Source organism: Somniosus microcephalus, chromosome 10, assembly GCF_052327205.1.
Source record: "Somniosus microcephalus isolate GS21.2 chromosome 10, FLI_Smic_1.0, whole genome shotgun sequence".
In the NCBI taxonomy this organism is placed as follows: Eukaryota; Metazoa; Chordata; class Chondrichthyes; order Squaliformes; family Somniosidae; genus Somniosus; species Somniosus microcephalus.
This window is the reverse complement of record NC_140996.1, coordinates 54,133,575-54,151,621: the sequence shown is the minus strand read 5'-3', so window position 1 is coordinate 54,151,621 and position 18,047 is coordinate 54,133,575.

Here is an 18,047-nt window from a genome sequence, read left to right as displayed (position 1 = left end):
CCTCAAGCTGTTTAACTATTGGTTGCACGACTGACCTTTAGTTATAAATTACTTTTCTTTTAATCACTGGGATTATTTTCTTCATGAATCAATGAGATTTCTATACTTTAACATCAGAGAAGTATTTTCAGAATATCAGACCTAGCACAGACCTCTTCCTTTTGTTCTTTCCCTGCCTTTTTTTCCCTGGCTGTGTACTTATTTAAAGCTGCTATTCTCTAATATCCCCTAGTTCCAATGAAAGGTCATCAACCTGAATAGTGGGGGGGGGGAATTTTAACCATACACGATGGGGAGTTGGTTAAAATTTCCAAAATCTGAAACCTGACCCAAACCCGCCTCCAACTTGCCACACCTGGTTTTAACAGGCTGTGGGTGAGAGACTAACCTTCACTTGAGAGGTGGGTCATTTATTTAAATATTTTGATGAGACTGCGTGGTTCAAATTTTACCAGAGTTTTACATTTAATGCTGTGAGCCGGGCTTCCCAGGGCTCAGAAAACCAAGCAGCTGGAGGGGGGCGAGAAAGGCCGGATCCAGCAGTTAATTGCCTTTCCAGCACTGCTTGTGGGCCAGGAGGAACAGGAGTGCTCTCCCATGGCAGATCAAGCTAACTTGCAATTATCCGCATGCTCAGATCTCCCTCACAACCCACGCTTAGATCTCCCCCCTCCACTGATTCACACTGCGATCTCTCGCCAACCACGCTCCAATCTCCCCCCCGACCCACAAACCGATCTCCCCTGCGACCCACACTCTGATCGCCCCCACGACCCACGTTACCATCTCCCCCTTGGCAAGGTAAGAATGTTGCAACTTCGCATTATGAAGATGATCATATTTCACTCGCTGTTGGAATCAAGTCAACATGTCTGAGTAACATGCGGCATGTGGGTCGTTAATATATAATTGTATTACTAGGTATCTGGGAGGATCCATCTCCCCATCTCCAATGGCCAGGGACACCAAAACTCCACTGATCTCCGACGCCTCCTCCTTTGCATTTGTTAACTGGGAAATGCGTGGAGACCCACCTCCAGTTCTCTCCCTCTCCCTCTTTTTCTGTGCTCTCTTTTCCTGCAACGAGGGAAAGAACAGGCTTATGAATGAATGTAATGGCATATGTTCACCCGATGGATGCAGTGTATTTAGTGATGGTGACTATCAGGGAGAGGCATCAAATTGCATAAGGATGAGGGTGAGTGGGAGTGGTGGATGGATAGATGGGGGTGTGACTGAGTGCATAGAAAGAGAAGGATGGGCGGGCGTGCAAGGTAAGTGGGTGTGAGGAGTGATGTAATGGAGTGATATGATGGGGTAGTCCTGAAAAGGCAGAGTGAGAGGCTGGGATGATGCAAACAGCAGGACATAGGTGAATAAGGAACTATACTCACCTTTCCTGACCTGGTTAGGTCATTAAAGTGTTTCCTGCACTGAATCCAGGAGCATGGCACAACGCTCCTGCTGCTCACCTCTAACCACACCTTCTTTGTGGCAATAGCAGGTTTCTTCCTCCTATTGCTGGGGTAAAGTATATCTCTGAAGCTCCTCACAACCCCCAGCAGCACATCAAGTGAGGCGTCGTTAAAGCAGGGCACAGCCTTTGAGAGTCCTGATTCCATCATCTATGATTGCTGTCTCTGTTCCAAATCTCCCAACTCCTCCAAATTGCATCTTTGGATTGGCCCTTTATATACTGGAATTGAGATCGCTTCATGCGTGTCCTTATCATGCCCGCTGCTGCTGATTGAACGGCAAACCCGGAAGTAAAATGCTAATGCATGGCTGAGTTAAAAAGTCACAGACAGATGTGCTGAACTTATTACAGGTTTCCTGCATGATATCTGACTGCCCCTCCCCCGTTCCCAATGTGCCTTTGAGTAAATATCGGGGCCATTGTGTCCAAGAGCCTCCTGGGATTGGTGGTCTATCCGTGCAGTCCCCAACATCCGGCAAAAGACCCAATTCAGGATGTATCTGCTGTACAATTGCCTAGGCAACCTGGTCCTGCTTTGTTGAGCCACATGTGGAGGGCTCCTTCCTGTCAATGCACTGAGAGTTGACATTGGCAGTGTCAGGCCACTGCTCTGCCTGAAGACCGACTGAATGGAACCTGACAGATCATTAAAGACTGGCCTGATGGTAATCTTGTGTTTGCCAACTTGAGTGAAACCTGATGAGACAGCCTTCTCGATGTGGTCACGCAAGACCTCAATTGCAGTATTTATGACTATCTTTGTAGAATCCATTTCTGAATGTGTTCTAGGCAGCCATCACAGGCCTGGCTAGAGCCGCTACATGGTCCACGGGATGGTATGCAAAGCCATCCCGTAGGGTGCCATATCGGCTGGCTGGACACCTGCTGTAAATTCTGGGAGACTGCTCGCCATTCCCGCTCTGTGAGAATCATTTTTTTGAAAGCAAGCGGCTCTTCAACAAGGAATAACGTCTTCTGACCCTCCGCTCAGGAATGTCAATCTGCCCGTGCTTCACCATGCACTCTTCCTCCACACTTAATTTCAGTGTATCACCCTCTGTTTCTTCCTTTTCCATGATATCTGGGCCGATCCGGGTGGATAGCTATTGGACTAATGCTTGGCACTTGTAAAATCTGTGCTGCTGTGGGTAAGGCAGTGCTTGCCTCTGCTGGAACATTGTCACTTGTCACCAAGCTGTGACTGGCATAACGAAGGAGAAGATGGAAAGAGTTAGGAATTGTTGAGAGACATCAGAGTGACATAAACAATAGCACATGTATCAGGAGCAGCATTGTGTCTGTAGGAAGGCATGGTTTATTGGTAAGGAGGCATGTAAGGGCAGCATATTCTGTTCACTTACTGGCAGCCAGCAACTTCTCTCTAACTTCTCCATCTCTGACTTCCTCAGCTGGTGGCCTCCCCAGAAGATCAATGACTTGTTCTTTGTGGGGTGTCCAAGGTCTAAAGAAGGCAGCCCCCCACTCTGACCTGTGATTCTCTGTTGTTCTGGGCCATCATTTCCTGGAAAAACAATACAGACAGTGTGAAAGGCTGACGTGAACAAACAGATCATGAGGACACAGGCAGAACAGTGAGTCATGTCAAAGTACATTTAAGTGTCAACCTGCAGGTGAGGATGTGAGGCAGCTACATATGTAGGTTGATGTATTTGTATGGGGTATTCTCTCTCTAGAGATTCGCAGATCACAGAGGTTACTCTCTCTCAGAGGCCTCTCTCTCTCTCTCTCTCTCTCTTTTGCACAGAAAAACCTTGAGTGGTTCGACCCACTCACCCCTTAGATTCTAGACACTGGACTTAGGTGCAAGAACTACAATGTAGAGAAGACTCTTATAGACCAGGTTTAATGAAACAAAATGATATTTTATTGCATAAGGAAAAACAAATCAAATGCAAGCAAATAGGAGGGTACATGGGAGGGAAAAACAAATCATAACAATACAGTACTAACTAAAATGGATACAGGCATATTATACCTTACAAAGATCATCATAAAATGGGGAAACACACGGAACATCGAGGGACAACAACTCATGTTAATTATACCCAAAATGACCACCCCCTTAAACCTATCTAGATCCGATTATGAAGGGCCAGAAACATGCTCACCAATCCAGTTGGAAAAGTATAGAGTTTTGAAACAGGTCTACGTTTTGATCCCCTCAGGCGTCCTGTTTCCTTGTGGTCAGTGGAGCCACAGTGGGCTGCGCCACACCTCACTCTCTCTCTCTCTCTCTCGGTGAAGGTCACGGACAGGCTGGACACTGACGGGCCTGGATGTCGGCGGAAATCATCTGCTTGATCACGGTTGGAAGCCCCTAGCTGGTTTTCATATAGGTTTCTTCAGTATTTTTACTACCTCCCGTTTCGTCAATGGCCCAGGGTTGGTCGATGATCTCCTGATGTTTTACCCCGGGGCGGGACGCTGACTCGAACTGTCTTCTTCTCCGAACTCCAGCTGCTATCGAAGGTAATGGCTATTACCGAAGATCCCACGAAGATGATGAAGAAAGGAACCTCTCTCTTCCCAATATCTAAGATGAAGCCTCTTTCGCTACCCTCGGTGTCTCCCAATTATACTTCTCAGCAGAAGCCCTTATCTCGCGCCAAATCAGGTTAGTCTTTTGTTTTAATTTTGGCGGACTGGTTGCACAACGGGGTAGTTATTATATTTTAAACTGTTCTTGGATGGCCGGTAATGGGCCATCTCTGGTCTGGAATGACCTTCATTGTTTTTAATGTCTTCTTGATGTCTTTAATGGGTCCTTGATGCGTTCTTTGTGAATATGGAACTGTTCCCCTTTGTCTGGGTAAACATTTAGATGGCCTTTATCTACAGGCTGATCTGACGGGATCTGCATCCAATCTTTATGTATGTGTGGGTGTCTGGTTTCGTTCTTTCAGAAACGGCTTCCAGAGCCTACTGTGGGTTGAATCCACAAAGCTGTCTGAGGACTGCAGGAACCATTTTAAAGTGTCCCAATAAGTTGGTCACGGGGTCTGGTGGCCATTTTGAATGCCCCTTTTTCATGGGCTTCTTTTAAAACAGTCTTTAAAATCATGGCCTCTTCTGCCATTCGACCCTTATTAATACAATATCAATTTTGCGAATCTTACATATTAGAGTGAAGTTATTGCTGAACATTTGCACACAGTTTCCTGATGGTTGCCAAATGGGGAACACGGTGAAGGTCGGTGCTGAGAAAATGACACCCATAGTGGGACAGACCAGATGTAAGCCAGGAGTGCCATCTGGCTATTATCTTTTGCCTTGCTTAGCCTCATCAGGTTGTAAGTTTAATATGGGTCTGTGAGTGATTAGACTCAGCTCAAGTCAATATAATCATAACTTTCAAACTCAGATCTTCCCAAGTGTTTATTTTTCAGATTTTTGTAATTAGAAATAACACTGTTGTAAATTTGTAGTTTGAGGTTATACCTCCCTTAAATATTGAACACTTGAGCATAGATTTTCCAATTGTTTACGCCCGATTTTCAACATAAAATGGGCACGACCAATTGTGAAATTGGGCACAGGTAAGCAACACTAAGGGGGTGAAAATTGTCTTGGGGGTAGCGCAAAATGGGCGCTAGGGAATCGGCAGAAAATCAGGCAGAGTGCAAACCAGAGTGCCGACTCCCTGTCACCTGTTTTGCCTTACTGTCCAAGACAAATTTCTCCCTCTAGATCATTATGCTCTACATCTGATTTGGCGATCAGGCTTTGGATGGCTTCAGGAAGAATCCACCCACAAACATGTTAATGAGTGCGTAATGTCATCTTTATATCCTTCACTCAATTTTCTATCAGTTCCATAATTTTAACGCTGTCTCCTTTACTCACTCTATAAACCGGTGTCTGAAACTTACATGGGTTTCTCCAGCCGGAGATCGACATAACATCGAGAGAAACTGCGTGAATGGTGAAAAACAGACATTTAGACCATGAGGGCAATTTTAACCTAACCCACACATTGAAAAACTGACAGGATCGATTGTAACGCTGCTTTTACAGCCCACCCGATTTTACTCTCCTCTACATAGGTTTGGCAGATGTTAGGAGCGACAGATCCTTATTGTAAACAGAGAATAGGGAGCAAGCAATATGAGAGAGTGCAAAGTTAAAGTCTGAGGTCCTGTGGTGGGATGAAGTTAACTTGTAGCTTGGAGCATCACTGGGCCATTGTCCAGGTTTGGAGTCAGTTGTGGAGAATCCGGCAGCTGTTTGAGGGACAGTTCCAGCGCATTGCTGGAGGTGCTCCAGTGGAAAGGGAGGACCTTGGAGGATCTAGGGGTCCAGCAGAGATGAGTAGTGGCCTCAGAGGTTACCAGTGCACACCAGCGGATCCAGTAATCTAGCAGAGGAATGAGGAGCCAAGGGAGGGTAGCATCTGAATCTATAGGGTCAGTGCAGATAAGAGAGCTAGTCTAAGGAAATAAAGAACTTGCATTTTTATAGTGTCCTTCATGAGCTCAGGATGTTCCAACGTGTGGCACAGCCAATGAAATACCTTTGAAATGTAATCACTGTGATATGTAGGACTCACGGCAGCCAATTTACAAACAGCAAGGTTTCACAAAGCAGCAATGTGATAATGACCAGATAAGCTGTTTTAATGATGTTGGCTGGGGGATCAATATTGGCCAGGACACTAGGGAGAGCTCCCCTGCTCTTCTTCAAAATAGTGCCATGGGATCTTTTATGGCAAACTGAGAGAGTAGACAGGCCCTCAATTTAATGTCTCATCTGATAGACAACATCTCCGACAGTGCAGCACTACCTCAGTATTACACCGAAGTGTCAGCCTAGAATTTGTGCTCCAGACGCGGGAGTGGGAGTAAAACCCACAACCATCTGGCTCAGGAAAGAAGGCTACCACTGAGCCATGGCAGAACAGGTATATGATGGCGAGGAGCAGCAGTAAGAGCTCGTGGAACCGGTCCAATCCAGTCCAGCAAAGGGTGATGGAAGAGTCCTGAAGACCAAGTTTTCCAGAATATTCTCAGTCTGTATGGCTTAGTTACTCACTAGATAGACTTACTGAGTCATCAGGGGAGTGCTCAATACAGTGGCCTATAAGTTCAGCTGCTAACAGGTCTACTAAGTCCCTAATATGACGGGCAGGAAGTATGCACAGATTTCTGGCCTGAAGTGTACCGCCCACTATATTGGGAAAGGGCAAAAACTCATTTTCCAGTGCCCACGCTCGAAACAGGTGTATTCCCTTTACAAATGCAATTAAGGGCTTAACGTCTGTTTCAGGACCCCACTACAAGATTGGTTTGTCCTGAGGCAGCCCGAATTTCTACCCCAGCATGTTTAATTACTGGCGGACTTAAAATTCTACAGTTTGCTGTCAGTAATTCTTTCATGAATATGATTTATCTTCATTACTTTTGAAACGATCTGTTACAGTTGATCTTTTTCTCTCTACTACACATTAAATTCATTTCTTATGCACATTGAAGCCTGATTATTTTTCAGAGGGCACAAGCAGAGTTTGTAGATAATTGGCTGGTAACGATTTGCGCAAGGCCTTTAGATTGCAAGTGGGTGGAAGCACAATTATATGGTAAACTGTTGAACAATGGATTTCTCCTGGGATGAAGGATAGCTATTTGTTGTATATGAAAGATTGTGTATACTCTGAAGGAAATTTTCCAACTAAAATCCTTATGGGTTTTGAAAAATTAGACACTTACCATAATCTCACAACTGGGTGTTAATATACCTTGGGTGCAAAATTGTGATCGGTAGCGCCCCTTATTTGGGTGCCATTTGGCGACAACAATGGCGTCCGATGTGAGCGCATGCACTTCCGCCGCGAATCGTGTTGGACGCCATATTGGTGAAGTCGTTAGCGTGAGCACAGCTAAAATCCGCCAGATGTATACGGAGCAGACAGAGATCACGACATCAATCAGCATGCAACACTGATTTGACACCAGTGGTGCTATTTTGGAGCTCCAGGCTCCAGCCAACACCCTCTCTTAACGTCGCACAGCTGAACATGCCTTAAGCAGCCGGGAGGACCCCCTAACAGCATTATTTAAAGGGATCATCAAGTACTTACCAGCTAACATAGAAACATAGAAGATAGGAGCAGGAGTAGGCCATTCGGCCCCTTGAGCCTTCTCCGCCATTCGATGAGATCATGGCTGATCATCCAAACTCAGTACCCCGTACCTGCCTTCTCCCCATATCCCTTGATACCTTTAGCTCTAAGAAATATATCTAACTCCTTCTTGAATATATTTAAAGACTTGGCCTCAACTGCCTTCTGTGGTAGAGAATTCCACAGGTTCACCACTCTCTGGGTGAAGAAATTCTTCCTCATCTCATTCCTAAATGGCTTACCCTTATCCTCAGACTATGAATCCTGGTTCTGGACTCTCCGACCATCGGGAACATTCTACCTGCATCTAGTTTGTCCAGACCTGTCAGAATTTTATAAGTTTTGATGAGATCCCCTCTCATTCTTCTAAACTCCAGCGAGTATAATCCCAATTGACCCAATCTCTCCTCATACGTCAATCCTGCCATCCCAGGGATCAGCCTTGTGAATCTTCGCTGAACTCCTTCCATGGCAAGAACATCCTTCCTCAGATAAGGCGACCAAAACTGCACACAGTACTCAAGGTGTGGTCTCACCAAGGCCCTGTACAACTGCAGCAGGACATCCTTGCTCCTGTACTCAAACCCTTTCGCTATGAAGGCCAACATACCATTTGCCTTCTTCACTGCCGGCTGCACCTGCATGCTTACCTTCAGTAACTGGTGCACAAGGGCACCCAGGTCTCGTTGCACTTCCCCTTCTCCCAATCTATTGCCATTCAGATAATAGTCTGACTTTCTGTTTTTGACACCAAAGTGGATAACCTCGCATTTATCCACGTTATATTGCATCTGCCACACTTCTGCCCATTCACCCAACCTGTCCAAATCATCCTGGAGTTTCTCGGTATCCTTCTCACAGCACACACGCCCACCCAGCTTTGTGTCATCTGCAAACTTGGAGATATTACATCTAGTTCCCTTATCTAGATCATTAATATATATTGTGAATAGCTGGGGTCCAAGGACCGACCCCTGCGCTACCCTACTAGTCACTGCCTGCCACTCGGGAAAAGACCCATTAGTTCCTACTCTCTGCTTTCTGTCCACCAACCAGTTCTCTATCCAAGTCAATACCTTGCCCCCAATCCCATGTGCCTTAACTTTACACACTAATCTCTTATGCGGGACCTTATCGAAAGCCTTTGAAAGTCCAAATACACCACATCTACTGGTTCTCCCTTATCTATTTTCCCAGTTACATCCTCAAAAAATTCCAGTAGATTAGTCAAGCACGATTTACCTTTTGTAACTCCATGTTGACTTTGTCCGATCCTGTCACTGTTTTCCAAGTGCTCAGCTATTACATCCTTTATAATGGACTCTAGCATTTTCCCCACTACCGATGTCAGGCTTACCGGTCTGTAATTCCCTGCTTTCTCTCTACCACCCTTTTTGAATAGTGGGGTAACATTAGCTACCCTCCAATCCATGGGTACTGTTCCAGATTCCAGCGAATTTTGGAAGATGATCAGCAATGCATCTACTATTTCTAGGGCCACCTCCTTAAGTACCCTAGGATGTAGATTATCTGGCCCTGGGGATTTATCGGCCTTCAATCCTGTCAAATTCCCTAACACCATTTCCCTACAAATACTGATTTCTTTCAGTTCCTCCCTCTCATCAGACCCTATGTTCTCCAACATCTCTGGGAGGTTATTTGTGTCCTCCTTTGTGAAGACAGAACCAAAATATGCATTTAATTGGTCTGCCATTTCTTTGTTCCCCATTATAACTTCCCCTGCTTCTGACTGCAAGGGACCTACACTTGATTTCACTAATCTTTTTCTCTTCACATATCTATAAAAGCTCTTACAGTCAGTTTTTATGTTCCCTGCAAGCTTATTTTCATATTCTATTTTCCCCTTCTTAATTAATCCCTTTGTCCTCCTTTGTTGAATCCTAAACTGCTCCCAATCCTCAGGGTTACCGCTTTTTCTGGCCAATTTATATGCCCTCTCCTTGGATCTTATGCTATCCCTAATTTCCCTTGTTAGCCACGGTTGAGTCACCTTTTTTGTTTTATTCTTATCCCAAACTGGTATGAACAACTTCTGTAGTTCATCCATGCGGTTGCTGCTTGATTTCTTCTGGCTTTTGCTACGAATCTACAAGTGTTTGGTGCTTTCTATAGTTGTTTTAAGTTGCAAAGGTCTACAGGGGGAAGTGTGGCAAGTGCTGAAGGACTTTTTCCTGACTTCTGAACAAACCAGTTGCTGCCATACATGGATGCATTAGTAAATATTCCCCCTGGAATACAGCATGACTGGGAGAATGAGCAGAGGCGACACAGAGCAGGACAAGCTGCTGAAAGAGGGAGGAGGAGGAGGGAGAAGGGTTCTTAGCAGGAGGTCTTTTGCACGCAGGATGTTCAGGGAGCAATTTTCCTACCTGAACCACAGTGAGGTACAATGTGCCTATGCTTCAATAAGGATGTCCTCACTGAAATCTGTCATCTGCTGCAGCCACAATAACATCCTCAGAGCAAGGCAAGGATTGCATTGCCAGTGGCTGTCAAGGCACTGTGGCAAAAAACCTTTATGCATCTGGCTTATTCCAGGCTGGAGCTAGAGATATTTGAAATATCTTGCAGATTACAGTGCACTATTGCGTAAGAGATGTCATTGAGGCTCTCTATTCAAAGACAGATAACTACATTGCATTTTCTCTTGCCAGAGACCAGAAGGCAGAGAGACCATGTGGCTTTGCGAGGATTGCAGTCTTCCCCATGGTGCAGGGTGCCATTGACTGCATGCACATCGCTTTGCAGCACTGCATGCCAACTCTGCCATGTACTGGAACCGAAAGGGATTACACTCCCTCAACGTCCAGCTGGTATGCAACCAAAGGCAGTGAATCATGCATATCAATGCCTGGTATCCTGGCAGCAGTCATGATCTCTTCATTCTGCAGCAGTGCACTGTGCACGCTGCATTTGAGACACTATGGCAAAGCTAAGGTGGCTACTGGATGACAAGGGCTATCCGCTAAGGCCATGGCACACGTGCACAACATGCATACAATGAGTGCTATGCTGCCACATGAAATGTGATAGAGGAGTCCATTGGCATGCTGCAACAACACTTCCGCTGCCTGGAGAAACCCTGCAGTACTCGGCACAGCAGGTGTCAAGATTCGTGGTGGTCTGCTGCATGCTGTACAACCTCACCATCATGAGTGGACAGCCCTTCCCAACAGCTATGCTGTAATCAGCTGAGGAGCAGGAGCATCAGGAGGAGGAGGAGGAAGAGGAAGAAGAGGAAGAGGAGGAAGAGGAAGGGAGGAGGCAAGCAAGACAGCCCCTTTCTGGCCGGGCTGTCTGTGAAAAACTAATTTGAGTGCGATACTGGTAACTGCAACCCTAAATCCCATTCACCAACAGTCCCACACTCCTTACCTTCCCTCTGTCACTGACCATCACAGCGTCCACTTGACCACAATGCAAAAATAAAAGCCAACACAAAATAAACATTCCAACCCAAAATTATAAATGAAACCATGCAATATTGCATACAAACATCAACTAATCAACATTGTATATTCCCTTAGTGCCTATCTTCCATGTGACTTTGCCTGTCCTAATGTTCCTATGCAGTGCTACCCCAGTGGCTACAGCATGGCTGGTAGCAGGCCGCTGACTTTCAGTGAGGAAGACTGCAGGTGGACTTGGAGGACGACTTCAAGCAGCTCTGGGCCTGGAAGGCCAGGCTGTGGACTGCACCATCTCGGCATGGGCGGCAGCAATCTGGGATGACTGGCTGACAGGCAACAGCAAGAGCATTGGTGGAGTGGCAGGGGTGGGAGGACGAATGCTGCCTTCCTGAGAGGACAGCAGGTTTGTGCGCCATGGAGCCTCTGCCACTGCCACAGGGCAGCACCTCAGCAATCCTAGTAATCTGTTGGAGGACAGATTGCTGGACTGCTATGTCAACCTGCAAGCCCCTTTGAATACAGCCATGATGGCAGCAAGCTGACCCTGCATGACAGCAGTCTAAGCTTTCACTGCAGTACCCAGATGTTGGCTGGCTGCTGCTTGTGTTGCAATGGAAGCGGAGACATTGCATCATGGTTGGATCCACAAGTGTGCGAATGGAGTGGGCCACTACTTCCACGCTGGTAGCGATGGGCTCCAAGCTCTTCGCAAAGCCCTGTCCCAAGTTAGTGCTGGATTCCATCATGATCCTTAACATTGAATGAAGGCTTTTTGGCAGGCCTCCCAATGTACCAAGCATTTTGTTGTGCATACCCATCTGCCTTCTTCTGCAGGTAGCCCCACTGAAGTTCTCATCTGAGACCACTGTAGCGGAACCCGTGTGCGACCTCACCTGTGCAAGCTGGCACCTGCGCTATCCGTGGCCCCTGTCCTAGCTGTAGAGCACTCGTGCACGGTGTCTCACTATGTGCAGATCCTGCCTCTATCCTATCCTCTAAATTACACGCAGTGTCAGGATCTGAGCTGGTGGCTGCGAGTGCGAAATTGACTGACAGCGTGTCTTCTTCATCATTGTTTTCTTGCTCCATTGCCATGAAGCACTTCTTGGGTATCTGTAGGAATTAAACACAACGGGGCTGGGGTTATTGTCGCTGGCCAGTCAGAAGCCTCTGAGCAGCTCCAGGGACTCCCGTGCAGTTTCAAAGCCCTCCCCTATTCCTGGTTCTGACCGCCGGACTTATTCGGTAGTGAGGTAGACAGAAAACGTGACTCGTGGTTTGGGTGCAAAACAAACCAGTATTTATTGAAACAAAAAAAAAGAAACTTAAAATGGAATCGATACAGCACTTATGCCTGGTACAGCACTTTTGCTTAATGCAGTACACTCAGTGTCCACTAGAGTGCTCCTTGCTCAGTGCAACACTCCTTTACATACAGTACACTTTAAAAAAACAGCTATACAATATTCACCACAGCACTTCTCTGCTTGGTGCAACACCCCTTTTAATACAGTTTCAATATAGAACTCAGTGTTCACTATAGCACTTCTCTGCTTGTGCAACACCCTTTTTAAATACAGTCTCAATACAGAACTCAGTGTTCACTATAGCACTTCTCTGTTAGTGCAACACTGTCTTACTTAAAATAGGGAGGAGAAATGGACACAATGAGAGAAAATCGACAAAAATCACAGTTCTAACAAAATTCCCACTTAATTCCCACCCCTATACCTATTCTAAGTTACCTTGTAAAAGGCCAGAAAAATATATGCTCACCAATGAAAATGCCTGCTCCGTGCCCTGCGATCTTTGATCTTCACTGCCCCGAAGTAAAAACACCCCAGTATTTTAAATGTAAACTGCTGGTGTTCCACTCCTTTAGGCAGGCTCCAACGTTGTAGCGGCACGGAGGCGAGGCCAGAGAGAGAGAGACAGAGAAAGATGGCTTCTGAGAAGCTATCTTTTATACCCCATTTGGGGCCGAAATTTTCCCGCCCAGATCCGGATGTATCTTGCTAAACAAAAGGGATACAAACTGCCCCATTGTGTATAATGGGTTTGGATGAATTACCCATTCGTTTAAACTGTTTCCAGTTTAAATGTGTCCTCATTGTCTGTGATGGGCTTTTGAATAAAGCTGCACTTTAAATGTGTCCTCATTGTCTGTGATGGCTTTGAATAAAGTTGCAGTTTAAATGTGTCCTTTGAATAAAGCTGCCGTGGTTTGAACTATTTCCTTGATTGCTTGAGTTAACAGAGTCATTGTCCTTGTCGTCAGACTGAAACCACAGTAAATCCTTTGTGTACACAAAGTAGCAGTTTCTGTAAACACATCGATTGTCTGCTGCAGGGAGGGCAACTCCCCTTTGATTGGCAGATTGACTGCCCCATTGAACCTTTTCACAGACACATCGAAGCTGCCTTTTCAAGTCTTTTATCTTCTGCCATGCGGTCCGACGGCCATTTTGGTCCCTGGATTTTTAAAGGTATAGCACCCAGGTATTCTTTAATCAAAATTAATCTTCAGAACTGTAGGAAATCTCAAAATTATTGCGAACTCCCTACATATCTGAAAGGAGAAAGGCACAAGGGTATGGCTGTGGTGAGGGGAGATTAAGAGGTGCATGCTTACACCATCTGCAGCTTGTAACTCAGAATCAATTGTGGGATGAGGAGGAAGTGGGATGTGAGAAGGAGGATTAGCTATGAGGATACTATCATCTTCAATTGAGTCAGCCCAGCTGCTGGCCACAGCCTCAGCAATTGCCATTCCGATAATGGCCAGCATCATCTCCTCCATGGGGGTTAGGACATGCCGGTGTGCTGGTCCCCCTATGGGTAGCCCCTGCTGCCTCAGGTTGTGCACCACCTTGTCCTGCAAGGGAGAAGGAAGTGTGTCAGTGAGTGTCATGCAACCTGTTTGGGTGATGTGGCTGTCATGGTTGAATAGCTGGCAGTGTGTGCAAGCTGTGAAATGTGGGTGTGAGGCTTGCAGCAGCGCTACATGTGTGAGGGTGAGCTGAAATTATGTATGTGAGGTATGAGATCTGATTGATAGAGATTGTTGGTAGGTGAGTGAAGGGAGTGTGGTGAATTGAGCAGTGGCTGAGCCTAGTGATGTAGTTGATGAAGATGCATTCATGGACCTTGACCACTCGTGTGAGTTCATTGAACTTCTTGCGGCACTGCATCTGGGTCCTCATGGTTAGACTCCTGGCATTGACCTCCACAGCTTTCTGTTGCCACTGCCTTCTGAGCATGTGTCTGGAGGGCCTCCTGGCCCCCTGCGGTACAGGACATCTCTCATACTAGCCACCTCCTCCACCAAGGCCGCCAGTGCAGCGTCTCAAAAACCAATGGAGCACATTCTCTCCCATGTCATAGAGTCATAACGGCACAGAAGGAGGCCATTCGGCCCATCGAGCCCATGCCGGCCATCTGTAGAGCAATTCAGTCAGTCCCATTCCCCCGCTCTATCCCCATAGCCCAGCAAGTTTATTTCCCTCAAGTGCCTATCCAGTCTCCCCTTAAAAACATTGAGGCCTAGAAATTCAGTTAGGGGCGCCCAGCTCGCCTGGGCGCCGGAATTACCGCTGCGCGCGGAGCCACTTGCGCCAGCAGGATAGTCAGTTTCAGCGCCCCAAGTGGAAGCCGGCCGCTAAACAAGGGTTTCGGCGCCCCGCTTGGGGCGCTGAAACTGAATATCGGCGTGCAAAGTGCCGCAGCGCCACCCGCTGCGGCACGGCAGCCTGCGGTACTGCAGGCCTTCCTCTCACTCTTAAGGGGGAGGTGCCTGCAACAGCGCGATCCCCGCTCGCGAGTGCCGGCAAATGAGCCCGGCACCAAGGAGAAGTGCCGGGCTCTCTGGAAACAGCCGGCAATGCCGCGGGGGGGGGGGGGGTGTAGGAGGCCGGGGACGGAGGTGCGGGCAGGCGGCCGCCGAAAAAGCGGCCGGCCGCACCTCCACCTTAACTCACCCCACTACCGGCACAGGTAGGCCCCGTGTACCGGTCGCTGTTTGCAGCCGGCGCGGGGGAGGCGGCAGCGACCAAATATGGCCAGCGGGGCGATAGCGGGGCGCTGCGCACACCAATGACGTCATCGGTGGCGGCGCAGCGCTACTGGCTAACGCCGCCATTAGCGCCCCGCTAAATATCGTGGTAGGTTTGCACAGTGGCGCAAAAGCCCTCTTTGGGCGCAAACTGGTGGTGCAGGCCACTGAATTTCTAGGCCTGACTGTCTCCACTTCGACCACTTCCATCGGCAGAGAATTCCAGGTCATCGCCACTCGCTGCGTAAAAAGTTTTTCCTCACGTACCCCCTGTATCTCTTGCCCAAAACCTTAAATCTGTGTCCCCTAGTCCTTGTACCATCAACTAGTGGGAATAACCTTTCACCGTCTAGCCTATCCAAACCCACCATAATCTTGTACACCTCTATCAAATCACCCCTCAACATCCTTTGCTCTAATGAAAACAAATCTAGCTTCTCCAACCTGTCCTTCCTTGTAGCTAAGATCCTCCATCCCCAGAACCATTCTGGTAAATCTCCTCTGCACCCTCTCAAGGGCCTTCACATCCTTCCTAAAGTGTGGTGGCCAAAATTGGATGCAATACTCCAGTTGTGGCCTAACCAGGGCTTTATAAAGGTTCAGCATAACTTGTCTACTTTTATAGTCAATACCTTTATTTATGATGCCCAAGATCCCATATGCTTTGTTAACCACTCCCTCAATATGTCCTGCAACCTTCAGGGACCTATGTACATTAACTCCCAGGTTCCTCTGTTCCTGCACACTCTTTAAAACTGTACCATTAAGTATAAAAAGACCAGGCTAGTGCGAGCAAGCACTGAGTGTGAGTCAGCAGAGAGTGCTGTGAGTTTGGGTAAGTGTGAGAGTTCTTTAATTGTTATTTCTCTTTAAATCATTCTTGATAAGATTACTTAAGCAGTTTAAGTAAAGGGGAAAAGTTAAATATTTGGGATTCTGTTGGTTTAAGAAGAGTAAAACAAGGTTACACTGCAGTAGGAGTAAATTGGCACAGCAGGCAGTGGAAATCAGTTTTCTAACCAATCAGCAGGGGTGACTCATTTGGCTGTTAGCAAACAAACAGTATAAAAAGACCAGGCTAGTGCGAGCAAGCACTGCGTGCGAGTCAGCAGAGAGTGCTGTGAGTTTGGGTAAGTGTGAGTTAGGGTAAGTGGGGTGTTAGGTGCTCTTTTCAAACTTTAACTCTGTGGGTTGTAGTTAATAAGGCCTTTCTGGTGCAGAGTGGCTGTTGGTAAACCATTTAACTGGTGTAATTAGAGGGATTGATTTAATTTAAATCCAATTAATTAAAGGGGATACCCGCAACTAAAATCGGGCAGAGGGTGTCCATAACTAACAATAAAAAATTTAATTAATTACATAGAATGGAGCAGGTGATGTGTTACTGTTGCGAGATGTGGGAGCCGGTGGACCCCATTGAGGCTCACGGTGATTACGTCTGTGACAAGTGTCTGCTGCTACAGGAACTCCAGCTCCGTGTTGATGAGCTGGAGTCTGAGCTTCAGACACTGCAACACATCAGGGAGGGGGAGAAGTACCTGGACTCTGTGTATCAGGAGGTGGTCACACCTATGAAGTTAATTAATTCAGATGTAGCCCATGGTCAGGGGCAGGACGGTGTGACTACGAGTGAGGCAGGTACAGGGATCGAGGAGGTAGAGCTGGAGGAGCCGCAGCCCTTGCTCTTGTCCAATAGGTTTGAGGTTCTTACTCCCTGTGGGGAAAGGAGCAGGGACTGCAGGGAGGATGAGCAACCTGGCCACAGCACCATGGAACGGGGGCCATTCAAGAGGGGGGAGTAAATAGAAATGTTGTAGTGGTAGGGGATAGTATTATTAGGGGGATAGATAGAGTTCTCTGCAGCTGAGAGCGAGAATCCCGAAGGCTGTGTTGCCTACCCGGTGCCAGGGTTAAGGACACCTCCTCTGGGCTGGAAAGAAACTTGCAGTGGGAGGGGGTAGATCCAGTTGTCGTGGTCCATGTTGGTACAAACGACGTAGATAGGACTAGGAAGCCGGTTCTGTTAAAGGAGTATGAGCAGCTAGGGGTCAAATTAAAAAACAGAACCTCAAGGGTAATAATCTCTGGATTATTACCTGAGCCACGAGCGAATTTGGCTAGGACAAATAAAATTAGAGAGTTAAATGCGTGGCTCAAAGACTGGTGTGGGAGAAATGGGTTTTGCTTCCTGGGACACTGGCACCAGTACCGGGGCAGGAGGGAGCTGTTCCGTTGGGGCGGGCTTCACTTGGCCAGTGCTGGGACTAGAGTCCTGGCAGATCATATAACTAGGGCTGTAGAGAGGGCTTTAAACTAACTAGTGGGGGGGAGGTTCCTAGAGAGCAAATAATAAAAATGACAACAGAGAAGGTCATAGACTTCGGTAGCAGTGGGGAAATTAAAAACCAGAGCGTGTCAGGAAGGGGCAGAAGGTATGGAGTAAAAGGTAAAGTAATAAAAAGGGCAAAAGCAGAAACTAAGTGTCATAAAACATATTTGAAAGTTCTCTATCTGAATGCACATAGCATTCGTAACAAAATAGACGAGTTAATGGCACAAATAACTACATATGGGTATGATCTTGTGGCCATTACAGAAACATGGCTGCAGGGTGACAATGCCTGGGAATTAAACATACCAGGTTATTTAACGATCAGGAAGGACAGGCAGGAAGGAAGGGGAGGTGGGGTGGCTATGTTAATAAAGGAAGGAATCACTGTAATACAGAGAAATGATATTGGGTCAAAAGATCAGGATAATGAAACAGTTTGGGTGGAGATAAGGAATAATAAGGGGAAAAAAACACTAGTGGGCGTAGTCTATAGGCCTCCGAACAGTTGCAACTCTGTTGGACGGAGTATCAATCAGGAAATAGTTGAGGCTTGTAATAAGGGAACATCTATAATTATGGGTGATTTTAACTATCATATTAATTGGACAAATCAAATTGGG